Source organism: Vulpes vulpes, chromosome 2 (genome assembly GCF_048418805.1).
Source record: "Vulpes vulpes isolate BD-2025 chromosome 2, VulVul3, whole genome shotgun sequence".
Lineage (NCBI taxonomy): Eukaryota > Metazoa > Chordata > Mammalia > Carnivora > Canidae > Vulpes > Vulpes vulpes.
This window is the reverse complement of record NC_132781.1, coordinates 115,276,814-115,294,859: the sequence shown is the minus strand read 5'-3', so window position 1 is coordinate 115,294,859 and position 18,046 is coordinate 115,276,814. Positions and strand designations below refer to the sequence as shown.

At 42.4% G+C, this 18,046-nt stretch overlaps 1 pseudogene; it reads right to left on the bottom strand.

The window, feature by feature from the left end:
* Positions 1–291: 291 nt before the first annotated feature.
* On the bottom strand, positions 292–17,647 carry LOC112907436 (aldo-keto reductase family 1 member C15-like; annotated as a pseudogene).
* Between the last annotated feature and the right edge of the window lie 399 nt (positions 17,648–18,046).

Here is an 18,046-nt window from a genome sequence, read left to right as displayed (position 1 = left end):
CAAACACATACACATATGTATAGGAAAATCACGAAGGAAAACGCACCAAAAGTTAAGTATTTTATTTTTTTACATTTTTTAATGGGCTAATTATGGGTTAACTGTGTTCTCTATCCTTTGTCTTTATTTTCCAATGTTTCCGTAATTTTTATGTATTATTTTGATTATCAGGAAAAACCAACATGTTTATTTTGAAGTCTTTATTATTTCTTTCTTTTTTCTTTTTTCTTTTTTTTAAGAAAGAAAGGCAAAGCAGCCTGAAACCACAGGTTGCTTGCTTGCTTGCTTGCTTGCTTTTTTTTATTTTTCACAGACTGCTTTTAATCCCCTCCACCACTCACAGAAGTCCTCTCCAAGTCCTGGAAACGAGAAACTCTGGTAGAGTGAATGGTGATAGCTCACGGTCAATTTTCTTCAGAAAACGGGTAATGAGAATGATTGACAGCACTACAAGAGAAGGAGGGACATGAGCTTGCCACTTTTGCCCCCCCAGTGTCCCAGAATGTTTCTTTGGGGCTGCAGGCAGTCTAGGCTAACACCTCCAAATCCACAGCCACATCCCCCCAGTTCTGCCCCCTGGCACATGAGCACTGAGGCTCCCAAGCCACATGCAAATCACCTGCACACCTGGTGCCCCCACACACGTGGAGCACAAACACCAGAGTGACACAGGGCCTGACCTAGGTGGCAGTTTACAAGTGGGGGTGAGTACTGGGGCGCAAATATTGTGGTCACTACATTCCCAGGGGGAACCGGCCTGTATATGGGGAGAACAGTCACAGGATTTTGCTGCTTTTTTTTTTCATACATGCATTTAGCAAATATATAAAGAGCTCCCTCAACAACACAGAGTCCCTCTATTAGGGAACTGCCAGTCTATTGAGGAGGTAAGATGTACCTCTAAATAACCATACCTGCAAAAAGTGATCAGACTTCTTAATTTATAATTTAAGAGAATACTTGCTGTTCAGTAATGAGTATTACTGATGATCTTTCTTTGAAAACTAAATTCTTATTCTATAACTAAAATCTTATTCCCTTTGTCTCAAACCTCCCTTGCGAACACTCCCAATTTGACTAGTCTTCCTTCTCCTGGATCCTGAGACCCTCCTGCAATAATTGAACAACTGGAATGTGAATAAGTCATAGTCATAGGAGGCAGGGGCTCCCCAGGGGACACCTCCTGATGGACAAAGGCCACCCGAGGGTGTGTCTTGACTCAGAGACCAGAGAAATCCAAAGGATCTTATCTGTATACCACTGGGGACACATCTGTCACCAACTTGAAGGTCAATTAATTTCATGAGCCATTTATAATCAGTTCAGTGGCATTACATAGCTAAGAAAAGGTCAATGGAAAGATGTATTTGAAACAAATGGATCTGAAAGAAATAGGGGAAGGATTACCCACTAAGGAAAAAGACACATTTGCCTTCCTAGGTCATGCTCCTCCATAAAAATATTAACATTACATTTATAATTATATTAGGATAAAAATAAATAGAATCCAGGCTGTACTCATTATTATATAGTCATTATCAATGAGATTATTTTTCTCCTGATTTTTATTAAAGATTTTATTTATTTGAGAGAGAGAGAGAGAGAGAGAGAACGTGAGCAGAGAAGAGGGGTAGGAGAGAGAGAAACAGACTCAATGCTGAGAAGAGAGCCCTAAAAGGGACTTGATGTCATGATCCTAGGATCATGACCTGAGCCAAAGACAGACACTTAACCAACTGAGACACCCAGGCACCCAATTCTTTCTCCTGATTTTAAAAAGAATTAAAGATGAAGCATTTTCATAGGCCTCCCAAAGTACAGTGCGCTGAGGGCACTGTGCCTCTGTGTCTAATAGGTAAGTCAACCCGAGTGGAAGTACACCAGGCCCAGGGACTAGGGCATGAAAATAGCGAATTCCCAATGATGCAGGCGTTAGCAATTCTGTTCTGGGGCCCCACTCACACTGTCATCGGGTCAGAGACTGAGGTCTGGAGTCAACCTCCATGTTGAGGTCTACAGGAAGCTCCTGTTTTACTGCTGTGCGGAAATCAGGCCTTTAGTCCTGATTTAGGGCAGCTGAGTCCCTCTGCTGACCTCCACACTACAGAAAACAACTAACAATCTGTGAAATACAACGTACAAGTCACTTACAATAGTAGTTTGAAATATCGAAAATTTCTGTTGGGCTTTCAATTGCTTTCATGTCTTCTGGAGTCAATTCAAAGTCAAAAACCTGAAAGGAGGGATAGAACCAGATTGAACTCTCCCCCAATGCAGCTGGCTTCTACCTGGGAGCTTGAGTTCTTCCCAGATGGGTGGGAGCAGGGACAGGAATGAAGATGGAAGGGGCACACTCTGAAGGGGCCTGAGTTTACCTCCCACACTTCTTCCCCACCCCCTCTCCTCTGATCCACTCCCACAAAAGAAAAGCTTATAACTCACAATCCCAAATCTTTTTAATTGAACTGCTTGTAACATAAAAGAAAAAAATTATTTTTGTCCAACCAAAGGCACAGCTGGACAAAAATATCTGTGGAATCAACCAAAGTGTAATAAGGTTTTTCCTTCCCCTACAATATAATGCAACCTTGAGCTTAATCAAGCATTGGAAGGAAAAGCAGCTCCCCTGTGAAGGTCTCTTCAAGAATCTGTTGATGAGAAAAAGGCATCTCCTGATCAACTGTTCAGTCACACCACCTGCTCATCCCAAAGCCAAGTACCATTCTCTTCCTAGTCATGTTTACTCTTCCCTATGAAAGAAAAATATTTCTGATTGATCTCTGAGGGACTTACATTCAGAGAGTTCTCCCTACAGTCTCTCTTACTTATGTCCAGATTTGTTTTTATTTGAAGATATATAGCACCTAATTGAGAGGGCATTCAGAGCAAAGGAGACAGATCTTTGGTAAGAAATATTAAAGCAGAAGCTCATTATTTCATCCAGGGGACAATTTTGTGGAAAACTTGGTGCCTCTATCTATCTATCTATCTATCATCTATCTATCTACCTATCATCTGTACATCTGTATATCAATCCTCTTACAACTATACTACAGAAGTGATATGTTGTCATGGGATATGTATTAATACATTGAGTTGAACTGAAAAATAAAACAGGATCTTTTCCTGATCTAACAATGAGATTAGATTTGCCTATAGGATATTTCCATAAATTGAATGAACTAAATCTATGGCTTCAAGGGTTTTTTCTTTAAGATTTTATTTATTTATTCATGAGAATACACAGAGAGGAGAGAGAGAGAGGCAGAGACACAGGCAGAGGGAGAAGCAGGCTCCATGCAAGGAGCCTGACGTGGGACTCAACCCCGGGTCTCCAGGATCACCCTGGGCTGAAGGTGGTGCTAAACCGCTGAGCCACCAGGGCTGCCCGGCTTCAAGGTTTTGAAGCTAATACCTTAAAAATAATATGCTCCACAATATCATCTTTTGCAAATATAGAACTCATGGCGAAATTTTCCTTGTCATTAGGACAAGCTAGGGATCCCATGGTTTTTCACAATTCTCAGAAATTCACTATAAAGTAAATTAAAGACAGCAGGCTGATCAAAAGCATAGGAAGATATATGAGAGAGGGTGTATGGCAACACTACTCATTCACTAGTTAATTTGCTTGGTCCATAAACTTATATCGGGCTTCCTACCTAGAGCCAGGAGCTCTATTGGGAGGGAAAAGTGTTACGAGATGACCCAGAGAGCATCACTACACTTAGGGTTCTCACAGCCTGGAGAGCACACTGACATATAAACCATCAATTTGAGTTTAATAAGGAAAACCCCACAAAGTCATGCCAAGTGCTATGGTGGCCAAACTGTGCTGATGGTCATACAGAGCAGCTCCTCCTATTGGGTTTGATATTGAAACACAAATTGGAGTTCATCAGATAGAGAAGGTAACAAAGAGGAACCAGGGTTTTAAAAGTTCTTTACTGCATGGAGGGCCTCCTATAAGGAGAACAGAGATAAAATGTGTTCAGGATCACACAACTAGGAAGAGGCAAAGCCAGAGCTAGAAACCATAAAGCCTAGGGCTTTGGGTCATGCTCTCTCTCCTACCTGCCAAGCTGTCCCATAGCACATGGGGAGAGATACCTAGGAATGAATGAACATGGGCACATTCTGAAAAGCAAGAGAGCTAGTCCCCAACACAGCATCCATTCCTTACTTTGGAAAAAATACTGCTGGGCCTATACCTCAAAGTTCTCTTTGATTCTCTTCTCATTGAAGCTCTTGACCAGGACCACCACCCCTCGCTACAGTTGGAAGCGCAAGGCCACTTGGCCTGGGTTTCTACTGTGTTTCTTAGCAATGGCATTCAAAATTGGCTCCTCCAAGAGAGACGGGCTACCCCCTTCCACCCTGAGAAGAAAAAACAAAAACCACAGATTTGAAGGGTGTAGAAATGAATATATAGAGTGTTCTGTCGTATTTCCCCAGATTCCCCAGGCAACTGAAAGAAGTAGGTACAATACAATATGATTAAAAGAGAGTTTTGTGAATATTCTTAGCGATTCATTCATCCTTACAACAAACTGGAAACAATTAATGTTTTCATCAACCGGTGAATGGAGACACAACTTGTGGTACATGTGTCCATACGATGAACTATTACACAGCAGCAAATAGGAATGAGATAGACACTTGAAACAACATGGATACATTTCAACAGATACTATGCTAAGCCAAAAAAGCTGGACCCAAAGAGTATGTAGTTTATGACTTCTTTTACGTCCAAAGGGTATGTACTCCATGACTTCTTTTATTTATGAAGTCCTGAAACATACCAAACTAATCAAAGTTGAAAGGGGAAATTAGGAAGATGGTACAGAAGAAAACAGTGTGGAGGTTCCTCAAAAAGTTAAAAATAAAACTAGCTTACAGTCCAGCAGTCACACTTCTGGGTATTTACCCAAAGACTACAAGAACTTATCTAAAAGGGTACATCACCCCTATATTTATAGCAGCATTATCTACAACAGCCAAGATGCAGAAGCAGCCCGAGTGTCCAACAACTGCTGAATGGGTAAAGATGTGGTGTATATACACCGTGGAATATTACTCAACATCAAAAAGAATGAAATCTTGCCATTTGCAATGACATGGATGGAGCTGGAGGTATTATGCTAAGTGAAATAAACCAATCAGAGAAAGACAAATACCTTATGATTTCATTCATGTTGAATTTAAGAAACAAAACAAGCAAAGAGAAAAAATAAGAGGGGGAGAGAGAGAGAGTGAGAGAGAAATCAAGAAACAGACTCTTAACTACAGAGAAGATACTGATGGTCACCAGAGAAGAGGAGGGTGGGGGGATGGGGAAAATAGGTGAAGGGGACTAAGGAGTGCACTTGCTGTGATGAGCACGGATTAATGTATAGAATTGTTGAATCACTGTATTGTACACTCGAAATTAATATAACACTATATGTTAAGTAACTGGAATTAAAATAAAAACTTTAAAATAAAAGAAAGATGGTGAAGAAGAATTGATTGGGAAGAAACACAAAAGAACTCTCTTAGGAGACAGCAAGTTTCTGTATCATGGTATGGGTGTGGGTTATACTGTACATCCACGCATCAGAATTATATGGCTAAGAGTTATGTACAACAGGCTGTGCAGATTTTACCATAAAATCACTTAATAAATGATATTTGGAGTGGAGGTTGGAGTAGACGGATGCATGGATGAAACAAGATTGAAAGAGTGTGGGTGATTTTTGAAGCTTGGTGATGGTACATGGGAATTCACTACAGGATCGTGTTTACTTTCTTATGTTTGAATCTTTCCACATTAAAATGTTAATGAAAGTGTTTCATCATCATAGAGTTGCTGGCATAGGTTCACTCTGACATTCTCATTACCAGGTTGGGCCCTTTTGGGATCCAAGAGCGCTGTAGGCAACTAGAACGGTATCCTTGGACTTGCGGAACTCCAGGAGCTTGCTCTGGTTGAGGTAAGGGTGACACTCCACCTGCAAATTGCCAAGATCAAAATACATACACCAATAATATGTAAATTTAGAAAGTCCTTTGAAGAGATATCCAATAGTCTATGAACATATAGACTGTGTTTTCAGATTAGTAATATTTTTCCTGTCCTTCTGAAATACCTTCAGATGCTATCAATTTTCAGAAAGGATAAAACAATCTTCTTCCTTTTCTTCTTCCTCTTCTTCTTCTTTTCTTCTTTTGTTCTCTTCTTCTTCTTCTTCTTCTTCTTCTTCTTCTTCTTCCTCCTCTTCCTCCTCCTCCTCCTCCCTCCTCCTCTTCTTCTTCTTCTTCTCCTTCTCCTTCTTCTTCTCCTTCTCCTTCTCCTTCTCCTCCTCCTTCTCCTTATTCTTCTTCTCCTTCCTCTTCTCCTTCTCCTTCTTCCTTTTCTTCTTCTTCTTAGTAGGCTCCACACCCAGCACAGAGCCCAGTGCAGGGCTTGAGCTCATGACCCTGAGATCGAGGCTAAGCTGAGATCAAGAATGGGATGCTTAGGTGACTGAGCCACCCAGGCACCTCTCTTCTTATTTTTTTTATTAGTGTTTAAAATGATTAGAGGCTGTTATGCTCAAGTTGGGGCCTCTAAATGCCATTTCCTACTAAAAGAAACCAAGAATCCTTAGAAAGCTGGCTGACTCTAGGTCTGAACAAAAAAGCTACAGATTGATCCTAGAACATCTTACAGTCCTCAGAGTAAAGAAGATGGGGAAGACAAAGAGGCAGGCCAAAGGAACAGGGGCTCCCATGAGGATGTTCCTGCTGATCAAAATGGTGACCATTTGACCATGGATAAGAACAGCAACTGCACCGGGTGGGAAAGCATCCTATTCTATCTGTTCACACTCGTGAGTTCACAATGACCTGTATATGTGATCACATCTCTTTAGATATAACCTCTAGTTTATTTTTTAAGATTTTATTTATTTATTCATTCATGAGAGACACAGAGAGGCAGAGACACAGAAGGATAAGCAGGCTCCCTCGGGGAGCCCAGTGCAGAACTCGATCCCAGGACCCCGGGATCACACCCTGAGCCAAAGGTAGACGCTCAACCCCTGAGCCACTCCGGCATCCCTAACCTCCAGTTTAGAGGAAGCACAAAAGACCAAATAACACATCAAACTGTATCACAGGCATCAGTCAGTAAAACCAACTGTGCAGAAAAATTTAAAGAAAAAAAGGCTTAGTTTCTTTCACAAATAGAAGGAGAAAAGGAGGAAGACAAAGGGAAGGAAGGAAGGACAGAGGGACATATTTTAACACATTTTAAATTATTTTCTGCAAATAGATTCCCAGAAGTAAAATAGCTAAGATGAAAAGTATAATATTTGAATGGTTTCTTGCTTCATTTTCAAGCTCTTTTACAAAAGGGCTATCCAACTTCACAATGTCATAATGTTTGAAAGTTGGTACCATATGATGCTATTTTTAAAAATTATTTAATGATGACTTATTCCTTTCCTCACTCTCCACCCCACTCATCCTCCCAGGCATCTCCCTCACCACTGTTCCTGTGGGTTTTCCCATGCAGCCCGTGTCATGAAGTCCAATGGCTTTTTCCACCTCTATTTGGACTGGCTGCTCCTCGCCAAGACACACACACACACACACACCCATGTCCCACTCAAACTTTTTCAACCCTCTTCTTTGGCTTCTACCATGTTCCCTGTCCCTACTTTGTAGCTCATATTCAATCTCTTAACCAGTGTTTATTTGCCTGATCCTTAATTGTTTGTTGACTTTCTTGCCCTCTTCCTGTTTGTCCTATCCCAGAATAAACTGGATATTTACTCTCAGGAATGCTTATCCATTTCTGTGAGTTTAATTACCATCCATAAAGCAATGACTCCAAAATCTGCACCTCCAGCCCTGACCGGCTTCCCGAGCTCCAGACCAACACTGCTGTCTTCCAACATCAGCTTCCACTTGACATCTCTGAGAAGGGACATCAGGCATCTGAGAAGTGGAAATAATACCCTTCCTACTCCCCTCAACCTGTTCCTCATTTGGCCTTTTCCTCTTTTCATAAAAGGAACAATCTCCTATGCAGTAGCCTCGAGCCAGTAACTTGGGTCTTGCACATTTAGGAAGAAGGTGTGAAAAAAAAAAAAAGGAAGAAGGTGTGAAGGGCAGGAAGCAAGGTAGTCTCTGGTGGGCTGTGGGCTCACCTGGTTGCAGACAGGCTTGGACTTGAGCCCTGGCTTCTTCATGATCATTTCCAGCTGCTTGTGGTTGAAATTGGATACCCCAATGGACCTGGTTAAACCTGCATCTTTACACTTCTCCAGGGCTTGCGGGGGAGGGAATCATGTGGCAAACTTTTAGTGTACTTGGGCCTTTGCATTTGACATTGAACTTAAAAAATCAGGAAATCTCTTCTAATATATATAATGATTTGACTGAACTAGTTTTATCACCTACATATACTATGTCCTATGATATGTTATTGCTCTGCACATGTTTTATTTCATTGAGCCCATTACATGCACAAATGGGACAACAAATAGATGTTAAAAAGCTTTTAAGTTTCCTCATCACCCCACTCTCATTCATGGCACTGTTTTTGCTATTAGGCCTGTAATTGTTCTTTAACAAATGGTGTCAGAGTCAAAGGTAAAGAGAAACTCAGGTTTTCCTCCAAGGAAAGGTCTTTCTGCTTCCTCTTTCCTTCACTGTTGAAAAAAGCATATGGAATGGGATAGATATTGCAGGCTTGGCTCCTATAGTGCCCCCCCCTTCTGCTAAGTCAGACAGCTGCCCATCCCTCCCTCTGTGGGGATACAGCTCTACCCCCTTTTGAACTTGCTGCTGACAATACCCCCTATGAGGCTCGCAGGCCTAACCTGACCCATGGAGCAAAGAAACCCCCACTTAGAACCACGGAAGTTAGGTTAAAAATAGACCTTGAGTCCATCCTGCTCAACTCCCTTGCTTTACAACTAAGAACACTGAGGTATATCAAGGTTTAACTACTTGAAGGCAGACAACTAGAGGAGTTGAACCCGAGTCTCTTGACTCCCTACCCAGTGGCTTCTACCTCCCCGCACAGCCCCTCTTGGGTCCGGTAGCCGTACTTCCTGCCCAGGTGTCACACAGGCCTACTGTCTCTAAAATAACCTTCCCGTTGGCACCGTTGGGCATAATCTCCTCTCCAGGCTGGAATACAGAGAGAAGACAGGAGGAGAAAGAAGTTGTTTGTTTCTTCGTTTTTAAGAATGACCTTTCTGGTGCCTAAGGAGCTTGGTCACATGACCTTTAAGCGGCTGTGATTACTAATCAGAGTGTGTGCGTGAATGTGTGCATGCGAGTGTATGTGTATGCTGTGGAGAAGAAATGGAGGAAACGGAGAACAACAGTCATCTGAGAGACTGTAGCAAAGAATCTCTCCGCCTTCCTATCCACACACATCCTTGAACTCTGCTAAGAATCCACTTTCCTACTGTTAGAATTGATTTCACAGAGTTTGGATGATAGGAACCCCTTACACTATTAGGCGATGTGTTTCAGCTCCAGTTTACAATAACCCAAGTCAGAGATGGTGAGGTTACCAGACATTGTCAGTAACTGCCCACTCTGATGAGAAGTTGGATCAGTGAAGCCCAAAGAAGCCCAGTGGTGCAGTATAGACCATCCCAAGGTACCTCATCATGATTGGGCTGAGAGGTGCAAATGGGAGAGACTTTCCCCCTAAAGATGGGGGTTTCCCACCACCTCTCTGCAGTCAGTTATAACTCAACATTCTAGATAGTCCAAGACGGTAGAGGAGTAGGAGACCTTAGTTTCGTGTGGTCCCAGGAATTCAGCTATATAGCCATCAAATCACTCTGAACACCTGTGAACTCAACTGGACATCTAAGAAAAGAAAGACTGCGAATCTACAAATAGAAAAGCAACCACTTTCTGCAAGAATGACAAGATGGAAAAATGTATCTCAAAAAAGAGAACAAGAGGCAGTACTGATTGCCAGGGACCTAATTGGTATGGATATAAGTAAGATGTCAGAACTAGAGTTCAGAATAACAATTATAAAGATACTAGCTGGGGAGCACCTGGGTGGCTCAGTTGGTTAAGCATCTGCCTTCAGTTCAGGTCATGACCCCAGGGTCATGGGATCAAGCCCCACATCCAGCTCTCTGCTCAGTGGGGACCCTGCTTCTCCTTCTCTCTCTGCCTGACACTCACCCTGCTGTGCTCTCACTCTCTCTTTCAATCTTTCAAGTAAATAAATAAAATCTTTTTTTAAAAAAAATAGCAGCAGGACTTGAAAAAAGCATGGAAGACCCTAGAGAATCCCTTTCTGGAGAAAAAAAAAGACTAAAATCTAATCAAGTCAAAATCCAAAAGGCTATTTCTGAGATGCAACAAAAAAAATGAGCCTCTAACTATTAGGATAAATGAGGCAGAAGAGAGAATTAATGATATAGAAGATAAAATGATGGAAAGCCAAGAGGCTGAGAAAAAGAGAGATAACAACTACTGGATCATGAGGGAAGAATCTGAGAGATAAACGATACTATAAAGTGAATCAATATTAGAATAATTGGGATCTCAGAAGAAGAGGAAAGAGACAGAGGGACAGAAGGTATATTGGAGCAAATTATAGTAGATAACATCCCTAATCTGGGGAAAGAAGCAGTCATTCAAGTCCAGGAGGCACAGGGAACCTCCATCCTCCCAAATCAATAAAAATAGGTCAGCATCTTGACATATAATAGTGAAACTTGTAACTTTTTTCACAGAACTGGAATAAATAATCCTAAAATTCAAAAAGTTGAAAACAGAGCTACTCTATGACCCAGCAATTGCACTACTAGGGATTTACCCCAAAGATACAGATGTAGTTGTCCAGAGGGGCACCTGCACCCCAATGTATATAGAGGAAATGTCCACAATAGCCAAACTATGGAAAGAGCCCAGATGTTTATCTATTGACAGATGAATGGCTAAAGAAGATGTGGTTTATGTATATACATATAATGGAATACTACTCAGCATCAAAAAGAATGAAGTCTTGCCATTTGCAACGATGTGGATGGAACTAGAAAGTATTATACTAAGCAAAATAATTCAATCAGAGAAAGACAACTACTATATGATTTCAGTCATACGTGGACTTTAAAAAAGAAAACAAGATCATAGGGGAAGAAAGGAAAAAATAAAACAAGACAAAATCAGAGAGGGAGGCAAAGCATAAGAGACTCTTAATCATAGGAAACAAACTGAGGGTTGTTGGAGGGGAGGCGGATGGAGGGAATGGGGTAACTGGGTGATGGACATTAAGGAGGGCAATGATGTAATGAACACTGGGTGTTATGTAAGACTGGTGAATCACTGACCTCTACCTCTGAAACTAATAATAAATTATATGTTAATTAATTGAATTTAAATAAAGATCTTTATAACTATTAAAAAATTACTCAACATTCTTGAGGATACTGATCGCTAAGGGACCACAAACAGGAACACATCATTTAGACATATAGGGCACTGGCCTCAACTCTTTGAGGTGGAGGAAAAAAGATCATTGAATTTCAGTCATTACACAGGCTACAAGATGAGGATTAAAAAAAAAAAAAATCTCAGTGGTGAAAGGACAGAGGTGTCAAGGTGAATCATAAGTCATGGAGCCAAACCCAAGCCTGCCTCTCAGTCAGAACCCAGAAAATGGGAAGGATGTAACATGATGCAGCAGCAGTGATGACCATAACAAGGCATAACAAGAAAAGCAGAAGCTGACCTTCATAGCTTTCGGCAAATGGATAATGAAGAGATCCACATAGCTCATCTGAAGTGCCTTCAGTGATCTTTCCAGGGCTGGTCGAACCAATTCAGGTCAAAGGAAAGTAGCCCACAGCTGCAGTGACCAAAAGAAGTGATTTCACACATTTGGGGACCAAAATTAAGCACCTTCATTACAAGATTGAGAAGTGAGTTACAAGCCACTGGGGTGATCTAAAAATAAGGGACACTGGGGCTAAATGTATCACTTGATGTGACCAGGGTCCTTCGCGGGCACTGAATTATATTTGAGTGATGGTAGGAAAACTGAATGGACATCAGTTGACCAAGGAGAGCAGCCCCAGCATCTCAGGGATCAGAAAAGTAATCTCTCAAAGGAGAGTCAGGAAGTGTCAGGCGAGGGGAATGGAATCTGCCATCCTGCCTGGAAACAGTTCTTCCTCTTTCTAGTATAGGATGTCCCTGATGGAGACACTCATAGGGTCAGTCTGTAGAGATCCTCACTCTCTGGACATTGGAAGCACCATTTTCCACCTGAGAACATTTTACAAATTTTGGTAAGTTCAATGCTGACTTGAAGAATGTGTTTCTGAGTCAGGCTTCCTTCGCAGAGTACTAGGTCGACCACACTTGGATATGTCCTGTGACAACCTGCTGAAGAGCAAAAGGAGTGGAATCCAGTCTAGTGACTCAGCTGATCCGTACAACAGATAAAAAAATATGCTTATCACTAGTCATGTTTCATGTGTGAATGGGGTTGCTCTCCTACCTCTCTCGCAGGCTTCGATCAAAAGCAAGCCTTTTCTGTTCTCTACTTTTCTCTCATGGGCCCCTACAATGTGAGAAGGAACATAAGTTACTCAAACCAAGACCAAAGGTCATTTTTTATTTTTTGCAAAATAACGTGCCTAGCAGTGACTTCTCGTGACTCACCCACAGCACCTTGATGGTATAGAATATGTCCTCTCTCGTCACGATCCCATCAGCAATTTTCTCTGATGGCCTTACCAACTCCCTCCTCATTTTGATAGACATATGCGGCATCGAACAGAAGGAAACCTACATCAATAGCCACTTTGGTGGCCTCACCAGCCTTGTTCTTAGGAACCTACAAAATATGAATTAGGAGTGCTGGTAATCCACCTGACTCAGAGAGAAGAAATGCACTTCCTTCATGTCGTGTTGGCCAGCTGTTTCTTCTACATATCTCCTGCTACCCCGTGGGTGACGCAAGCCTCGGTAACAAGCCTGTACTCTGGAGGCACAGACAGGACCTCCAATCTCAGAAGAGTTAGTGAAACAGTCTTCACCATGGAACATGGAAAATCAAGTCTCATTCAATAAGGAATTAATCATATGGAAGTAACCAAAAGGAAGGCTTCTGACACTAGAGAAAACTTCTAAGGAACTAGGTGTATGTAGATATAGTTACAGTTATAGAAGACAGAGACAGGATAAGGGGGTGACATGTATTTTGTGCTCAGAATTGAAAATGAGGCCATTATAGCCATTCTCCATGTGAGAATGGAGATATATATGTATATATGTGTATATATATATATATATTTATATTTGTATCTCACATTTTCTTTATATATATATATTTCTCTTTTATAAGATTTGTTTATTTGAGAGAGAAGTAAGAGACAGAAAGAGAGAGGGAGAGGAAGTGGGAGGGGCAGAGGGAGAGGAACAGAGAATCTCAAGCAGACTCCCCACTGAGTGTGGAACCCAACATGGGGCTCGATCTCAGGACCTGGAGATCATGACCTGAGCTGAAATCAAGAGCTGGCTGCTTAACTGACTGGGCTACCCAGGTGCCCCTATATATTTCTTTACACTCACACACACACACACACATACACACACAATGGAATATTATTCAGTTTTGAAGAAAGAAATCCTATCACTTGCAACAACATGGGTGAGACTGGAGGGCATTTATGCTCACTGAGATAAGTCAGACAGAGAAAGACAAATACTGCATGATGTCACTTATATGTGGGATCTGAAAAAAAAAATTCCTAGAAACAGAAAGTAGAAAAGTGATTGCCACAGGCTAGGAGCTGGGGAAATGGGGAGATGTTAGTACCAAGTTTCCACTATAAGACAAAGTCTGGGGAACTCATGTATAACATGGTAACTGTCCCTGATAACACTGTACTTATAATTGAAATTTGTTAAGAGGATAGAAGATAAATGTAGAAAAGAAAGGGAGGGCATAAATATTTGATGTGAATATTCTCATAATGTATACATATACCAAATAATCGTGTCATGCAGTTTAAATATCTTACAACTTTGTGAATTTTATCTCAGTAAAGCTGATAAAAAAAAAAAGCCAATCAAGCGTACCAATTGGATTTAAAGGAAAATAATGGCTCATTTTCAGGGAGATTGAGAGGGAATTAAAGGAGAAATATACTACAGGATGTCCATTATTGTGACACAATTGTCACTCTATCTGCTTGGCACTCAGCATATCCATGTAAACTCACCCAAAGACGTCTAGCCAGAAGCACCTATAACTCTTCCTGGGGATTTCTATGGCCACCAGTATCTTTGGGAGAAGCTCTTAGTAATTAGGTAGAGAAGATGTGGTGACCACTGGATGCAACTTAGCCTCTCTACCTGGCTCTGTAGTCCTCATCCTATGGGCCCATGAATGGAACAGCCCTGCTGGAAGGGACTAAGACCTCATGTGGGCCAACTGCATGGGCTACTTCTCATCAGAGCTCTTTACGATCATGCTGTTCATAAATGTGTGACCTGTCAGCAGCCTCAAAGACTGACGACAGCCAGTGTTCATAGGGTGCCATTCCTCAAGGAGACAAGCCAGCCCCAGGATTGTATTAAACACCCCATCGCAGTGAGGAGGGAAGCAAGCAATGCATCTTTACTGGACTACAACATTCTATGGATGAGTTTCTATGGATGTCCCCTTGCACGGTCCCTTGGCCAGCATTACTATACAGGGGCTCTCAGAGAGTTTGGTTTGTCCTTACAGCATCCCATGTACTGCTGCCGTGACCAAGGGACCCACTTTATAGTGAAGGATATGCTACAATCAACACCTGACCACAGAATCCATTGGTTTTCTGAAGATATTGCATCTTCCAGAAGCAACTGGCATGACAGTACATTGGATGACTTCTTGATGGTACAACTACAAGTGCCAGGTTGGGAGGAACGATACTGTCAGTTAAGGACACTGCCATTTAAGAAGCGATATGGTATTTTGAACTAGTAACAATTATGTGATACCACAATCCTAATACCCGATTCAGTAACCAAGGGCTGGAAATACAAGTGTCCCCCCTGAATCAGTGTGAGTTCCTCCAGATGGGGAAACCAAGGCAAGGATCCCAAACCAAGTAACTTACTGGAGAAGCAAAGGGTGTGCTGGGAGCAGTGTGAGCAAGTGGGAGAAGAAAGAGAGCCAGTAGATGCTGCTCCATCACAGTTTCCACTATGAACCCCAGGTTCACGTAAAATCTATGGCTCCCAAGAAGAGACAGACTGAGGATATTCATAGATAATTCCAGACAGTGAATTGTTGTGGGCTGCTTCTGGACACTTTGCATAAGTCTCCAGCAGTCAGGTGAGGGGATGCAGATGTTGGCAGCTGGGAGCTAGGCTAAGTGCCAGGTGTTCAGAGGGAACATATGAGTGGGACACCAACTGCACCTGCCACACACTGTCATCCCCACTCCCAGTCACCCACTTGGGGAATTTATGTTGCCCATTTGCTCAGCTTTAGGATCTGCCAGATTCATGATGCTGGTTCTGAGTAGGGAAACCCTCTTCCAGGTGACATAAGTAGGGTTCCACCTAACTAATGCCATGGCTGCCACCTTGTCCATCTTGTTTATCAGAAGTAGACAGAGTGGTCCATAGACAAATACTACATGATGTCACTTATATGTGGATTTCCACATTTCCACAATGGAGGCAGAGAGGAGTATGTCTGGAATTCAGAGAAGTCACAAGGGCAGCTCTTGATGCTTCTGTGCCTGGTAAAGACTGTGAACGGACAATTTCAGCAATTACCACTGGCCAAGGTCATGGTAACCAGATGCTTAGACTACCCCCATGATTACCCAGTTAGGCAGGCAGCCAAGAGCAGGAAGTGATGAGTGAGCACGACTGGAATCTAGAATGGCTGTCAGAAGGGACAAGGAATACACAGTGGCCCACAGACCCAGCCGGAGCAGTGGGGAGTGTCCCTTGGTATAAGGCTTGGTTTTGTCACTGCTATAAAGACATATAGACAGATTTTTTTTTAATGACAACTCATGAATAATTTTGAAATATCTTTCCAATTGTTAAAAAAGAACGTCTAAATTAATTCCCCTTTTTCCCACAGGAAAACAGAAGCCCTCTGCCTGAAGTCCACACTCACTGTCATAGACAAGGGGACATGGGGCTGCCCCTCGGCCAGCGGGAAAGACTTCCGTGAAAGGATATGAGGCAGAAGCAAGTGTCTTCTACTCAAATGGAGTCATCACACTGCCCATTAGAATGCTTGAGTCTGACTTCAAGTCTCATGTAAGCTCAGCTCACCTCCCCCTGGAAGCCCTCCCAGCATGTCCCAGCTCACATCAGCCTCCTTTTGGAACCTCTCAACTATTCCTGGCACTTAGCAATCTAACGTAGAGCCTTGTTAGCCTGTACATCAAGTGTCTTTCTCTGGCTGCCGAAGCCCCACAAAAGTGGAACTACCTTCTGTGCAAACTCCCACCACCACTAGGATAGACCACCAAGTAGAAGCTTAATCATGACTGTAAATTGGCTGATTGATTTATTAATTAATAGCAACATATTCTATCTGTGCTTTCTTGATAGCCTCACTCACAAGATCAGAAGGCTTATTATTTCTTTCTTCCCACCATGTCAAACACTGGGTTATTTATTCTAATATTTACCTGATAAAATCAACACACTGGCTTCACATACAGTGGGCTAAGTGAGGCTGCCCCTTGGTCAGCATCAGAACTTCTACAAAAGGACTGAGGACAGGACACAGGGCCAGATCCAGGAAAAATGACAGAAAGCAGGTAAATGCAGAGCAGAAGCCCCAAGACCTGACCCACTGCTCATCTGAGGAGCTGCTTTCACCTGAGACAATGTCCTCCCCTCGACAAACAGACACTGGCTCTGGGAAGCCAGCACAACATCTCTGATAACTGCATCAAATTTCAAATGGGGAATGGCTTAGTGACTAAATCTGAGGTACTCAGTTTGCATGTTTCCTGGAAAAGATGCTTGCCTCAACAAAAGAAGTCACCTGCGCAAGATGCTGGAACATGTCAACCTTCCTGTGCCAACAAACTTACCACAGAACAGTTATTTTGTCATCCTGTACTCCTGCACCCACTGGCCATCAGAGGTTTCTAACAAAGAGCAGAATGGCTCTGACCAAGGCATCGGGTGAGTGCAGGAGGAGCAGCCCAAGCTCAGATTTTTAAACAGGTGATAAATTAGAAGAATAATGGCACTTACCCAGGCTAGTTGTTGAGGAATTAAAAAAATAATAATCATAATGCATGGAAAGCACTTAAAATATGCAGTAAGCATTCAGTATGCATTACAGTAATAATAATAATAATAATCCACCCTCAAAATTATCACCTCTGAACCCCCAGAATCAATAGCTCATCATCCCACTTAGTGTAAGCTTAGAGATCATGACACGAAGGCCCAAATAAGTCCTTCCAAATCACCCAGGGTGCATGAGGGGTGTATGTCTGCTGACCACCCTCCCAAGGCTGTTCATGGCCAACCCTCTGGTCCCCTGGGTTCTACCTATATCATCAGAAGCAGGAGTACCAAACCCAAGCATCGGCATGACGTGGCCATCATTCAGTTGCACAGAACGACTCCGGTTGAGGTTCATCACCATCCACAGTCCCGGCTAATCTGACTCCATCTTTCCTTCCTTTTCCTGACAAAGACCCAAGAGAAGACAAGGCTCCAGTTAGTGCTCTTTATTGCTACCAACAACAAAAGGATAGGTGAGGCTGGGCTAACAGATTCCAGCGATTGCCAGATGAAGCTGGAATCAATCCAATGACTTTCATGTCATCCTTTCAGGTCTCTGCAGGCATCTCTTACAGGAAAAGCAGCCAGAAATGTCATTTCTTTCCAATAAGCTTGTATCAAAAGAGAGAACCCATGTGGCTCAGAGTGGGCACAGACAAGCTAGGTTTGTGTTTTTGGCAGTTCTAACATGCCATCGAAAGCCTCTGGTCACTGTGAGTCAGCAGTATTTTTTTAAAGAGGGGATGGGTAGTATTTCAAA